The sequence below is a fragment of the Rattus norvegicus genome, chromosome 20 (genome assembly GCF_036323735.1).
Source record: "Rattus norvegicus strain BN/NHsdMcwi chromosome 20, GRCr8, whole genome shotgun sequence".
Taxonomy (NCBI): domain Eukaryota; kingdom Metazoa; phylum Chordata; class Mammalia; order Rodentia; family Muridae; genus Rattus; species Rattus norvegicus.
The window spans coordinates 24,288,545-24,301,137 of NC_086038.1; the positions used below are offsets into that span (position 1 = coordinate 24,288,545).

Here is a 12,593-nt window from a genome sequence, read left to right on the forward strand (position 1 = left end):
GACTGAAGTTGGGGACCTCTGTGGTTGAACTAGGGAAAGGCTGGAAGAAGCTGAGGAGAAGGGCGACCCCATAAAAGGGCCAGCAGTCTCAACTAACCTAGATCCTTCAGACCTCTCAGACACTGAGCTATCAACCAGGCAGCTTACACTAGCTGGTACAAGGCCCCCTGACACATATACATCAGAGGACTGCCTGGTCTGACCTCAGTGAGATAAGATGCACCTAACCCTTGGGAGACTTGAGGCCCCAGGGAGAGGGCAGATCTAGTTGTCGGGGAGGTACACTCTTAGAGACAGAGGGGAGGAGGAATGGGATGAGGAACTGTGAGAAGGCAGACCAGGATGAGTGACAATGACTGAACTGTAAAAAGTTAAACTAATAAAAATAGATAACATAAATTAATACCTAAAGAAAAACAAAGACTGAGAGGCTTCATTAATTTCAGATCCAAAATGAGGGTGGCTTACACAGGCTGGGAAACATGGTGGCACTTGACCAGAAGAAAAAAGTATGACTCTGGGTCCCACAATCCCCTTCAGACACGCACCCTATGACACACCCTATGGCATAATGTTTTCATATCAGCATTCATTACTTTCTTGGTGATCTTTCTTCCTTGGGTTCTTAGATCCTTGAGGATAGCATATGTGTGTTTTGAGTGGTGCCTGTGTAGTAAGATCCAGACCTAATGATAGACATGTATATCATCCCATTTGTAATAGTATGTCTGTCCAACAATCCCTATGGTTATTAGGCCTACAATGAGCCTGTCTGAATCATGGTTCTCTATCTAGTGACATTATGGCTAGTGCTACAATAAGCATGCAATTTACACTTTCTGATCCCAAGTAAAATGCTTGTTGTACCCTGCGTGAATGAAAGATATTCTCAAATGGTTTGAACAAATAGGTAAATCTTTCTAATAGAAGGCAGACTGCTCTAATATATGTGTCAGTATCTGGCTTACTATTTGGCATCTTCAGTCCCCCTGGGACATCCAGGAACCTTGCTCTGGGGGTCAGAAGCAGTGTGAAGAAACCAGGCTAAGTGGGAACATGGTTCTCTGGAGGAAACCTGCCCAGCAGCTGTAGTATCCTTGCCTGACATTCAGGGAAGGGACCATTAGGACCAGGTCAGGACAGATTTCAATTGTGTTGTTCCTATCCAAATATGCCCAAGAGGTCTCCATAAATGGTAGAGGGGAGACTTATTTGTGGATAATAGAATAGTAACCACTGATCAATCATTTTTTAAAAAATATTCATCTTAGGTGTCCACACAACAACTCATATCTCAGTCAAGGATGTGGATTTAGACTTTAGTAAGCTCCTTGATTGTGAAAGCCAGAGATGTAGACGGAGGGAAAAGAGAGAGACGTTTCCTTGCTGCTACATGGGCATGCGCACAAACAGAAATGAAAATACATGAAGAACTCTTTCCTACTGAGCAGTGTAGTTAATTAAATATTCATGTTGCTCTGATTGGAGATGTTTCATCTCACTGGAAAAAAATCTAATGCTGGGAAGTTTTCTTTTTTTACCCTACCCTGAATTGGAAAATAAAGGAGCATCTAAGACTTTCACTGGGAGGATTTTGAAGCACCAATGATAAATAAGGAACTGTGTTTAAAACAGAAGTCACTATGCCTCCTCCTCCTCCTCCCCTTTCTTCCTCCTGCCAATCATTGGCACGGTTGGTTGGCTCCCACACCTGCGTTATTAACAGTTAGAGAACAATATAAAACTTCAGCTATAGAAGAACAAGGAGGAGTCATCTTTCATCCACAGATGACAGCACTGTCATTTGCAGACTGAGCTGCTCTGGGCAGCTCTTTGCTAGGCTTCCCCTCTCCAAAGCAAGCCAGGGGAGATGGCCCTTCACTCTCTGAAGCAATGGAGGAAGAAAGAGGAGAGGAAGAAAAGGAGACTCTTTCTGGAAACTTCTCAGAATCCATTTCTCCATCATAGGAGTGTGAACTAATATCTGGAGTAGAGAGTTATCTGTTTCAGCCTCAGACCTCAGAGCATGAAGGGAATGAGGCAACTCTTCTCTACCTAAGGCGAGACCCACTAAAAAGAATTACCTAAGCAGTCTGTAATGAAGCCGAGACCATTTAAAAAAGTTATTCAGATGAGTCAGGCAGATAGACGCAAAGGTCAAATAACCAAGTTGGTTAGAGGGACAATAAGACAGCTAGAAATTAGATAGTCAATCACCTTCCTGTGGAAAGAAAGCTGAGTGTGAGGAATGTACTTTCAGGAAGGTGAGCTTGTATTAAATGACACATGAGACAGTTAATTTTCAGACCACAGTAAAGCTCCAGAGCAAACACTGAGAAGAATGGACCCTGGGGTGGGGCATACGTAAGGATGTATAGAAGACATGGGAAAAGGCAATCAAACTTATTTATGCCTGTTACATATTTCAAAAGATTCCCAGTGTTTGTTTTAAAGTATAAATGTCTTATTAATATTGTAACATATAAATAAATACCTAGTAGTACATCTTTAAAACTTTTCTACTGATAGGTAGAAACTGTACTAATATCATGGTAACTGCTCTTCTAGAGGATAGGGATTGCTCACTAGAAGCCATGCTGGGAAAACTGATCTGTCACCACAAAGGAATTAAGTGCTTCCTGAACTTAGGTTCTTGCAAAATGCTGAAAATTCTAAGATACATAGGAAAAATGAATAAATCAGAAAGAGGCAAGAAGATTTATCCGGTGAGAGCAGTGAAGAACTCATGAGAAGAGAAGACAGGGAGACCCCGTTCCTCGCTACTGTTGGTGACAGGAGGTGTAGTAGTTCCTTGGTGTGCATCGTTGACTCCTTGAAGTACCAGTGTGGTTAAACTCTGTTCTAGGTATCTTTCAAACATTACTATTAATCCTTGTCATGACATTTCCAATGTGTAGATTAAAGACCAAAAATAATCTTTGAAATAGTAACATAAAGGAATATTTTAACCCAAAGTCAAGGTTCTTGAGGACCTGTCAAGATATCTCCTTGGAGCCACACATGCTAAGATGTAGAGCCTTGAGGAGAAGTTCAGCATGGTCTCTATGCAAGGATAACATAAGTATTTGATATTATGAAGAAAAGAAAAGGAAGACATGGTGGTTGGGGCCAGCCTGATCTACAGAGGTAGTTTCAGAGTAGGCAGGGCTACACAAAGAAACTCTATCTTAAACAAACAAATGAACAACAACACAAAACCAAACAAGAAGAGGAGCAAAACAAAAATCTAGCTCACTATGTCCATCTTTATTATTGATTTGTTACAAGGCCAAAACAAGATTTTTTTCTAATACCAACTTAAAAAATTATAAGGAGAGGGAGAATATGAATTTTAACAGTGGAAATATTGAACAATAACAGACCCATTATAATACACCCTGGGTATATCTGTCAGCTATTCTCTTAATTAAAATGCTACCATGTGGTTAATATCCTTGTGCATACAAGAATGTGTGCTGGCCTCTTATTAAAAGAGAGAAGCTAGACTTCCCTCAGTTGTATATGTGGCACCCAGGTTAAGAGAACATGACACCCACCTTGGGACTCCTGCTCTATGGTTCCAAAGCCTCTGATGCCTGTGGTATATTCCTGAGGATACTTGTCTAGCATAACCTTTTGCTAAAAATGAATTTGAAAGGCCTTCAAGGACTTCAGTGTAATTATGTTCAGTGAGAAGAGAGTGTGGCTGCCCAATGGAGAGACAAAATTATCCTGAGCCAACTTTGGGTATAAAACCTGGAAAATCTCAGAAGTGACAATATGAAAATTCTACTTACAACTTCTAAAGTGTTGGTTTTTTTCTCCCTAACACTCCAAGAGTCTTCTCCTTCCCCTTTGATTTTCCTGAAGCCCCACTTTGCCTGTTCATTTCTTGAATGAAAAAGAAGGGAGAGGTAGGTTAGAGAAGAAAAAGTTGCTTATTAAACAGAGTACAACCCTTTAATTAGTGAGATACAAGATCAACTGCGTGAGCTGAGAATATACTACTGGCCTGCTGTGTGGGAGGCCATGGGTTGGGCTCTCAACACTGAATACATCAAGCATGATGAGGCAGAGCTGTAATCCGAACACTTGGGAGGCCTAGGCAAGAGGAGCAGAGTTCAATGTCATTTTTAGCTACACAGTGAGGTCAAGGTCAGCCTAGGGTGAGACAATGTAGCATCAAATAGTAAAATGAAACAAAAACCACACAAGCTGCCAGAGCAATCCTTCCAGATACCTAGTGATGAGAGGTGGGGCCGGTGTTACTGATGGCAATTGTGTTATTGTTTGGGGTACTTGGTAGAGACCCTGACTCCTATCATTATTAGTAGAAGATAATTTTCTCTTTTTGCTGTTGCTTTCAAATATGCCCCCAGAGCCCAAGATGCCTTTTGGACTCAGAAAAGATAACTGTGGTACTTTGGATAAAAAAAAAAAATGACTCCCATAGTCTCATAGGGAGTGGCACTATTAAGGGCTGTAGCCTTGTTGAAGTAGGTGTGGCTTTGTTGGAGGTGGTGTGTCACTAGGGGGTTGGGCTTTGAGGTCTCAGATGTTCAAGCTAGGACAGTGGCTCACTTCTCTTCCTGCTGCCTGGGGATCTGGATGCAGAACTCTCAGCTACCTCTCCAACACCACGTCTGCCTGCATGCCACCATGCTTCCCGACAGGATGAAAATGGACTAAACAAATGAACTGTAAGGCAGCCCCAATTAAATGTTTTTCTATACAAGAGTTGCCTTGGTCATGGTGTCTCTTAATAGCAATAAAACCCTAAGACATTGACTATTCAAGACAAAGCCACAGAAGTTGCCCCCAAGAAGGCTCCTGTCTGAGGACTCACTAGTCTGTAAGCTTCCACCTTAGCTCCTCTGCTCAGACCCAGAGGGAAAAGTGTTCACAGTTCTCTCTTCGTTCAAATGGAATATTTGTGTATGTCTCTTCAGAGTTCCTAATCTCAGCGCCCCATGTGAACACTTCAATTTATCTTTGCAATAACAGTCTTCCCATGAAACAAAAAGAAATCAGATGGGAAACAGACTTCATGTGGACAAGCCGGTTTGTCGAGTTAACATTATATATAGTGAGCATCTGATATTTTTCCCCTCAGAGCTGAAAAAATAAAAAAATAAAAGTTTGGTGAGCAGATTGTTTTCTGGGGGCTTATTGAATCCTTCTTTCTATCATTTCCCTCATTCTTATTTCCGTCTCTTCAGTTCCCCTGTGTCTCATCCCAGCTCTCCCCTGCTGAGTCTGTCTCTTTCCCAATCTACCTGAGGTGCCTTTGCCTGTGTGCTCTGTGTAAACCCACATCCACTGCGGGTCCTAGGTAATTCTCCCTGATTCAGCCTTTGTCTGGGAAGTACAGCTAGAGTATTGGCAGAACTTGGAACTGAGCTGTACTTTGACTGAGATGGGGGTTTCAGAACCTGGGAAGAGTGCCTTGGTTTCCCTAGCAGCCTGCGATGGCTCATCTTAGTCACCAACTAGAATGTGGAATCGTCTGATAGGGCTTGTTTATCTTCTAGAGGGCTTGCTGTCTTCTAGAACCTTCAGGTAGCTGCCCAGATGTAAAAGATCCAAGTAAAAACTAACATTCATTCTGCTTCTGCCCTGCCTTTGCTCTTTCTAAAATTACATTAATTTGCCTGTGCATGTGACAGGTGCCCTGGTACTCATGTGGATGTCAGTGGACAACATTCAGAAGCTGGTTGTCTCCTGTGACCAGGTGTGTCCTGGGCGATCAAACTGAGGTCATTAGCTTGGCAGCCAAGAGCTTTCAATCACTGAGCTATTCCAGCAGCCCCAGCTTTTGCTTCTTGCTGGTGAGGACATCTGTGCTACTGGTACTGGTGATGCTGTTCATACCCGAGCCTGCTTCTTCCACAAAGAGCACCAGCTCTCCAGGAATCCTACTGGGCCTCATCATTACCGAGGAACCTCGGAGGGATCCAGCTTTATAGACTGGGATGATACTGGGTTCTCCAGTGCTCTGATGGACAGCACGGGACTGCTTGGCCTTTATTGTATGTGCTCATTACTAACTCTCCTTCCATAATGTGTGTGCATTCTCTTGGTTTTGTTTAGACTGCTTGTCAAGTGTTAGGTTGGGTCTCTTACGGTTTTCTAGATTTCAAGCCTCCTTGTCTAATTTGATCTTTAACAACCAGTCTGTTCAGTGACTCTCCTCAGTCACCATCATTCTAGAACCCAGGTCTTCTGTCAAGTGTTCATGTGCTCTGTTTCTTATTCACCTCCAGAAACCCTGAGTGTATGCAAACCTGTTCTTTTTCCTTACTTCATCTTCTTCCCAGAGAAAACTGTCCTAAAACAGTAATCTATTGTATATAAGACAAATGTCTTCACTTAAATACTATCCCACTTTCTAGTTACAGGGAGAGACTTTAAAGCTGTGTTTAGTTCCTTTATCCCATCCAAAAAACAAGTCACCTAATTTTTATATCAAATAAGTAGGTACAGTATCAGCCTTCTAGTCTAGAATTGATACACCAGAAGCCTAACTTCATGTGTCAAAATATTTCTTTGGCAGTTGAGTTTTTAATCCCCATATACGTGCATTATATTGTCAATTAATCAGATATCTATTGTTAATTATGGTTCAACTGACCATTCTTGAATGCCTGGTATTTTGCATCTTTATGGAAAAATATTCTTACAAGTTTTTCCCCCTAAAGACATCAAAATGTGAAACCTACTTTTTTCTGGCCTTTGGACAGTTTCCTTGTTTTCCCTGACTTTTATCTAGCTTTCAAAGTTTTAATGACACACTAGCCCAGTGGTTCTTAACCTGTGGGTCCACACCCCTTTGGGAGTTAAAAGACCCTTACTCAGGGCTTACATATCAATATTTATATTATAATTCATGACACTAGCAAACTTACAGTTATGAAGTAGCAATGAAAATAATTTTATGGTTGGGCTTATCCTAACATGAATAACTGTATTAAAGGGTCGCATCATTAGAAAGTTTGAGAACCATTGCTTTAGCCAATGTCATTCTTGGTTAATGGTGGTCAGAGCACACTCAGCCTTTGCGGGACTCAATAGACTTATATGTAATAGGTTCTGCCTCCTTACCCTCCATTTCCTAGAGACAGTATTGGGCAGACAGCTCATTCCTGGAAGACTGCCCCCAGCATATGACACTAAGTACAGATGCAGCCTATGTCACTTCTGACTGGCCAGCTAAGGAAATAAGCTACTACACCTCCCCGTGGAGGCTCAATTAGTTTACCAGCTCTACTCACAAAACTCACTTACATGATTTTATAGGTTGTAAAAAGAAGCATTTTAAAGGATAAAAATTAATAATCAAGTGAGTAGAGAGGTACACCAGGTAAAGTCCAGAAGGTCTTGAAAGTCTGTCCCAGTGGAATCTAGGGACTCGTTCTCCTAGCTCATGATGGATTGTGACTAGCCTTCCTGTGTGCCTCTCTATGTCTTTTGCTGCCCTGAAAGTTTCCTCAGAGCCTGACAATTAAGCTTTTATGGGGACTCACTACAGGAGCATACTTGAAGCATGGACAACAATGGGACTGCCGGGCTCTGGGAATGGCTGGGAGAGTAGAGTGGTTTCCCCCAGGAATATGAGGACCAGATTCCGATCCCTGGAGCACACATAAAAGGCTGGATTATAAATGGATATTAATCCATCTATAATCCAGCCTTGGGAGGTGGGAATTGAGATCCACAGAATAAACTCAACAATGGTAATATCCTTATTGCTGATCTCTGGCTTTGACAGGGAGATATTCCATCAATGAATGAAGTAGAAGCCCAAGAGAGAATAGTTCCCAACATAAAACTCAGTTTTTCATATGTAACCATGTGCCCACACAATGTAAACACACACACACACACACACACACACACACACACACAATATGCTGGAGTGTGTGCACACACAGAAAGAATGGGGAGGGGGAAAGAAAGAGAGAGACACAAGAAAATGAATGAGAAAATAAATAAGGGTCAGGAAAATACAAAAGGGTCAGAAATATAAGGCTAACAGTAGGTAGAAAGCTCAGCAAACCCTCCTTTTCAGTTTCTTCTTGGGCTCACTATGTAGTTTCCTTTATTCCTCGATACGTGGTAGAACTCCAGAGCAGGAGGCCCCGTGATGTTATCGCACAAGATATTTCAAAGAATTTCCTGTTGCCCTGCTCCAAAAGAAAGATGGGCACTTCTGTGACTTAACGGAATTTTTATTTTGTATGTCCTGCCTTGGAGAAGGGGTTGTAAGCAATGATGCATGAATTAAACCTAAAATATATCTCCAACATAAAACATCCAGACCCAAATCTCCTAAAATCAGGAACCACCTTTCTTCATCTGTAGCTTTCCGTCTTCTGAATTGCAATGTTAGTTAAGGAAGGACTGGCTGATTTCCTGTGTTTTTACCCGGGGCCCATGTATACTATGGATATAAGGCATGAGATAAATCTCTGTTGCATGGGTGAATGAACAGAATTCATCTAATGAAACTTCTCTTTACCCTGCTCTTGTCATCCATCAAACATGCTGCCCAATCACCAAAGCTGATGACTGTACCTTCCTGATGCCAGAATCATCAAAGAGCTTTACCGCTGACCCATGCCCTCCATGAGCATCAAGGCACCTCTGATTGGGAACAGGCTTCCTAGAGCACCTAAACTGTAGGCTCTCCGATCTCTAATTGTTCCTTATTGTGTTCTGGGCCCTTGACCTTTAGGAAGTACTCTTCAAGGTTTTGTCCCCAAGTGCTTCTTTTCTTTCTATATTTTCTCCTGAATAGCATCTAGTCTCATAAGTAAAGCATAAATCTAGGCCATTAGCTCCATCATTGCCTCTAATTATAAAGTCTTATGTTTAGTTCCCAGAAAGATATCTGTACATTCACCCTATTAAAGTTGTAAAGTGTTTCTGAAATCCAACTTGCCATGGATCTCTGTAACCTTTTTCATTATCATTTTTATTTTTTCTAATGAGGAAGGCATTATATAGTGATGATTTTTACATAGATTTTAAATGTCATAGTGTCCTTTCCACAATACTTGCTGGTTTCTGATCATGTCTTTGGGGTCAAGTATTTCTCCTCCTTAACCATCCTCAGTTGGACCACTCTTTAAGTCTTGAACAAGCCATTCTGACAGAACATCTCATTTCTCAATTTGCATCCATTTCCCTAGAATACACGTTTAATTCTGTCTTTTTTGTCCTCAACAACAACAACAACTTCTAAACAACCCCATGCCCATAATAGTAAATTTATTCACACTCCTTAAAGAGGCCCCAAAGAGTTAGTGATTTTTAACAAAATATGTCCATGGGGTGCTAAACATGAGAGATTATAGTTAACAACAGTGGTTGGTAGGGCTGGGACTAATATTTCTACTATGTTCTTAGATACTCTCATCCAAAAATTTATATACTTTTTAAAGCAAACATTCTATAATTACCAATCTAGACTCACATTTTGTCTCTCCACTTCTCTGCCTACACTTTTCTCTCTTTCTGTTGTATTTTGGTTTGGTTTGGCTTTTTTTCCATTCACAGCTGCCATGCTCCTCTACCACCTTTTACAATGCCCCATCTTTCCAAATGCTGCAGTCTTCTACAGACAGAAGCAATGCCATTACAGCTGATACACAAGATTATACCTCTGTGTGTCTAGTAGCCTTCAGCACTTCGTCTTATAGCCATGAGGGATGATTAGGAAAGAGGAAGGCCATCCAAAACATCTTAAATATCAGTTCACTGCACATGATGGTCTATAGCCATCTTGCTTACTTGTTCCTGATCGATAAAATGGATCCCAAAGGGACAGTGATGGTGGCCCTGGTCATGAGTCATGGCATGTGTATAGCACCCTTGAATGGATACAAGCATACAGCAGTGTAAGTTAATAGCCTGTGTTGTCCCTTACTACTCATTGCAAACAATGGGTTTTGCTCTACATAGTCTGGATCCCTAGTTTCAAGGGTCATCATTCCTATGAGGAACAAAGGCTGTAAAGAGAATAAGGCAAGGAGGGGTGGAAGCAGGCACCAAGCCAAACACCAGCTTGTATTATAAAACCTAGTCAGGGAAGTAGTAGGACTGATAAATGAAATCAGAAAAACAAAAACAAACAAACAAAAAAGAACTGGATTTTCAGGAGGAGCAGTCTTACAAACCAGTCTAGAAATATTCATTTGAAGGCTTTTCTCCTTACTTCTCACGTTCCTCTCTTTGTGCTATGCTAGAAGTGGAAGAAGCAGAATGAAATTACTCAACAGGAATTTGCTTCATTAACGAGTCACCTCTTCCTATATTCCCTCTAGTCAAAATGTTTCTGAAGGTGCTTTTCAGTGACCATGCCAAGCACTAGCATGATTCTGGTCTAGGGTCAGTGGACAAATGGTGCAATGCTTGCAAGAACAGACCACTTGTCTGCTGTGGACTGACAGAGAAATCTAATTGACTCACTAGATGATCTGCTTGCAAATCCAACTTGTGTGTGTGTGTGTGAGGGGGTTGCCTTGTTTTGCTTTGTTTTAACTCATTGACACTGGACCAAGCCAACCTGAATTTTCACACTAGTTTAATACTACAGCATGCGCATGGCCAACTGAGATAGGAAATTTCTTTTCCAGTCACACATAATCTTAAGACTCCCTGGGAACATGCATGGCTGTGCATCCCACACCCACAGGGAATACCCCATTCATCTGCACTAATAATGGGGAGCAGCAGGCTAATCATAGCTCATTTGTATTTGGCGTTAGAATATGCTATGTGGGCTTTGGCAGAAGATTTACCTTGCTAATTATGTCTTCCTTAAATTAATAATACAGTTAATTTGCAGTCTCTTAGCACAGACCCATACAGCGAATAGAAATGTGCTAAGTAACGATGCTGTGGGGTCTCCCTGTAGCCCCTTCTGAAGCCCCTCCTTTTGATCACCAAGGAAAAACTTCAGGTGAGACACATGGAGCTCAGCAGAGAAGAGTGCGTTTGTTATAAAGTATAGCGCTCCCAAATGGAGCATGGACAAAGGCCAGAGGAAGAACAGGGACAGAACAGCCTCACAGGGTGAGAGGACAGTGGTCAAGACACCACCTTGTCAACCTATATAATTAGATATATTAATATTACTTCTAAAAGACCTTAGGGCCGAAGGATTTGTTGTGGTGATTATCCTATCCATGTTGTTGACAGACCTGATTGTCTGTTTGCTTGTCCTAGAAGTTTTTTGTTTCTTGTTTTTGTGGTTGTGTTTCTTAATGTATCTTCTATTTTAGCAATATGTACACATATGTGTTGGGTGGGTATGTGTTTGTGCACGAAGATGCCTGAAGAAGCCAGAGATGTCAGACCCCCTGGAGATAGAGTTACATGTGGTTATGAGGCTGTCGGTGCTGAGAATAAACACCCAACTCCGCTACGGGGGCAACGCAGGCCTTAACCTCTGAGCCACCTCTCGCCACAAGGGCCATTCTTTGGACCAGTAATCACGCAACGGTAGATTAAAAGTAGAGAGAAAATAAACATGAATTTATAAAGATGGCATGCTTTCCCTGAGTGGAACTCAGCAAAGCCCTACAGCCCCAGCCCCCTCTCCTTTGCTATCCTGTGGATTTCTACCTCGTGTTGTAATATACTTAAGGACCCACAGTGAACGCTCTCCCTCTTCCAACAGTTTTCACTTGCGAAAAGTAATATGTTAACAGGGACACAAGAGATAGAACACCCAGATTTTATAAACAAACAAGTGAATAAATACAGAGAAGAAAGGAAAAAGAAAGAAAGAAGGAAGGAAATAAAGGAAGGAAGGAAGGAAAGAAGAGAAAGAAAGAAAGAGAGAGAGAGAGAGAGAGAGAGAGAGAGAGAGAGAGAAAGGAAGGCAGCTTCTACCCTACAGATCACCCTGCGCAGAGCATCAGTTGGGGGACACGTTAGACAACAGAGTGTCAAAGTACTAGAGTCTTTCATTCACCACCCCAAGAATTTTTCTCACCCCTGTGAGAACTGTTTCTTCTGGAAAATAGGAAATATTTTTCTAGAAGGACAGGCTTTAATCCATTTTCTAAGGCCTGAACTGGAATGAGGTTATCACCACCTCTGACTTCTGTTTTCTGCTTTGTTTCCTTTGCAGTTGTGGGCAGCAAAACCTGGTAACAGCTTTTCGGTTTCCATTCGCTAATTGTGAGAGGCAGGTCCATCCTCAAAAATGTCCAAGCTTGCTGAAATCTAACCAGCTATCTAGCAATAAGAGAAATCATAATCAAAGTGCCTCTGACTATGTCTATGTCTATGTGTATCTATCTGGGAAATTGTACATCTACATAATAGAAAAATCCTTTAGCATACTAGACAAAAAATAAGGTGTTTAAATTATCCATGAAATCACTGTGACTTATTGGCTTATTTAAGCCAATGGTGTTTTTCTCAATAGTCTCTTCTCATTCCTTTGGAAGAAAATTGGGAGTTTTATTCTCAAGCAAATGAGTGCATGGCGTGCCTACTATTGGCTCTCACAGTATGGAATACTGTAAACAGTTTGAAGAAATAAAGACCCCCTTGTGATTTCAGATCTGAAAATCTGGGCT

The 12,593-nt window shown here is 41.5% G+C and overlaps 1 protein-coding gene and 1 long non-coding RNA gene across 8 annotated transcripts in view; one reads left to right on the forward strand and one right to left on the reverse strand.

Annotated features, from left to right (window-relative positions):
• The window catches only part of Ctnna3 (catenin alpha 3), a 1,585,684-nt gene that overhangs the window by 675,529 nt on the left and 897,562 nt on the right, over positions 1-12,593 (reverse strand). The gene's annotated exons all lie outside the window — the stretch shown is intronic.
• Positions 5,573-12,273, forward strand: LOC134483906 (uncharacterized). Its single transcript, XR_010061099.1, has 2 exons — positions 5,573-6,029; positions 12,140-12,273. It is a non-coding gene; the product is annotated as an uncharacterized LOC134483906 (long non-coding RNA).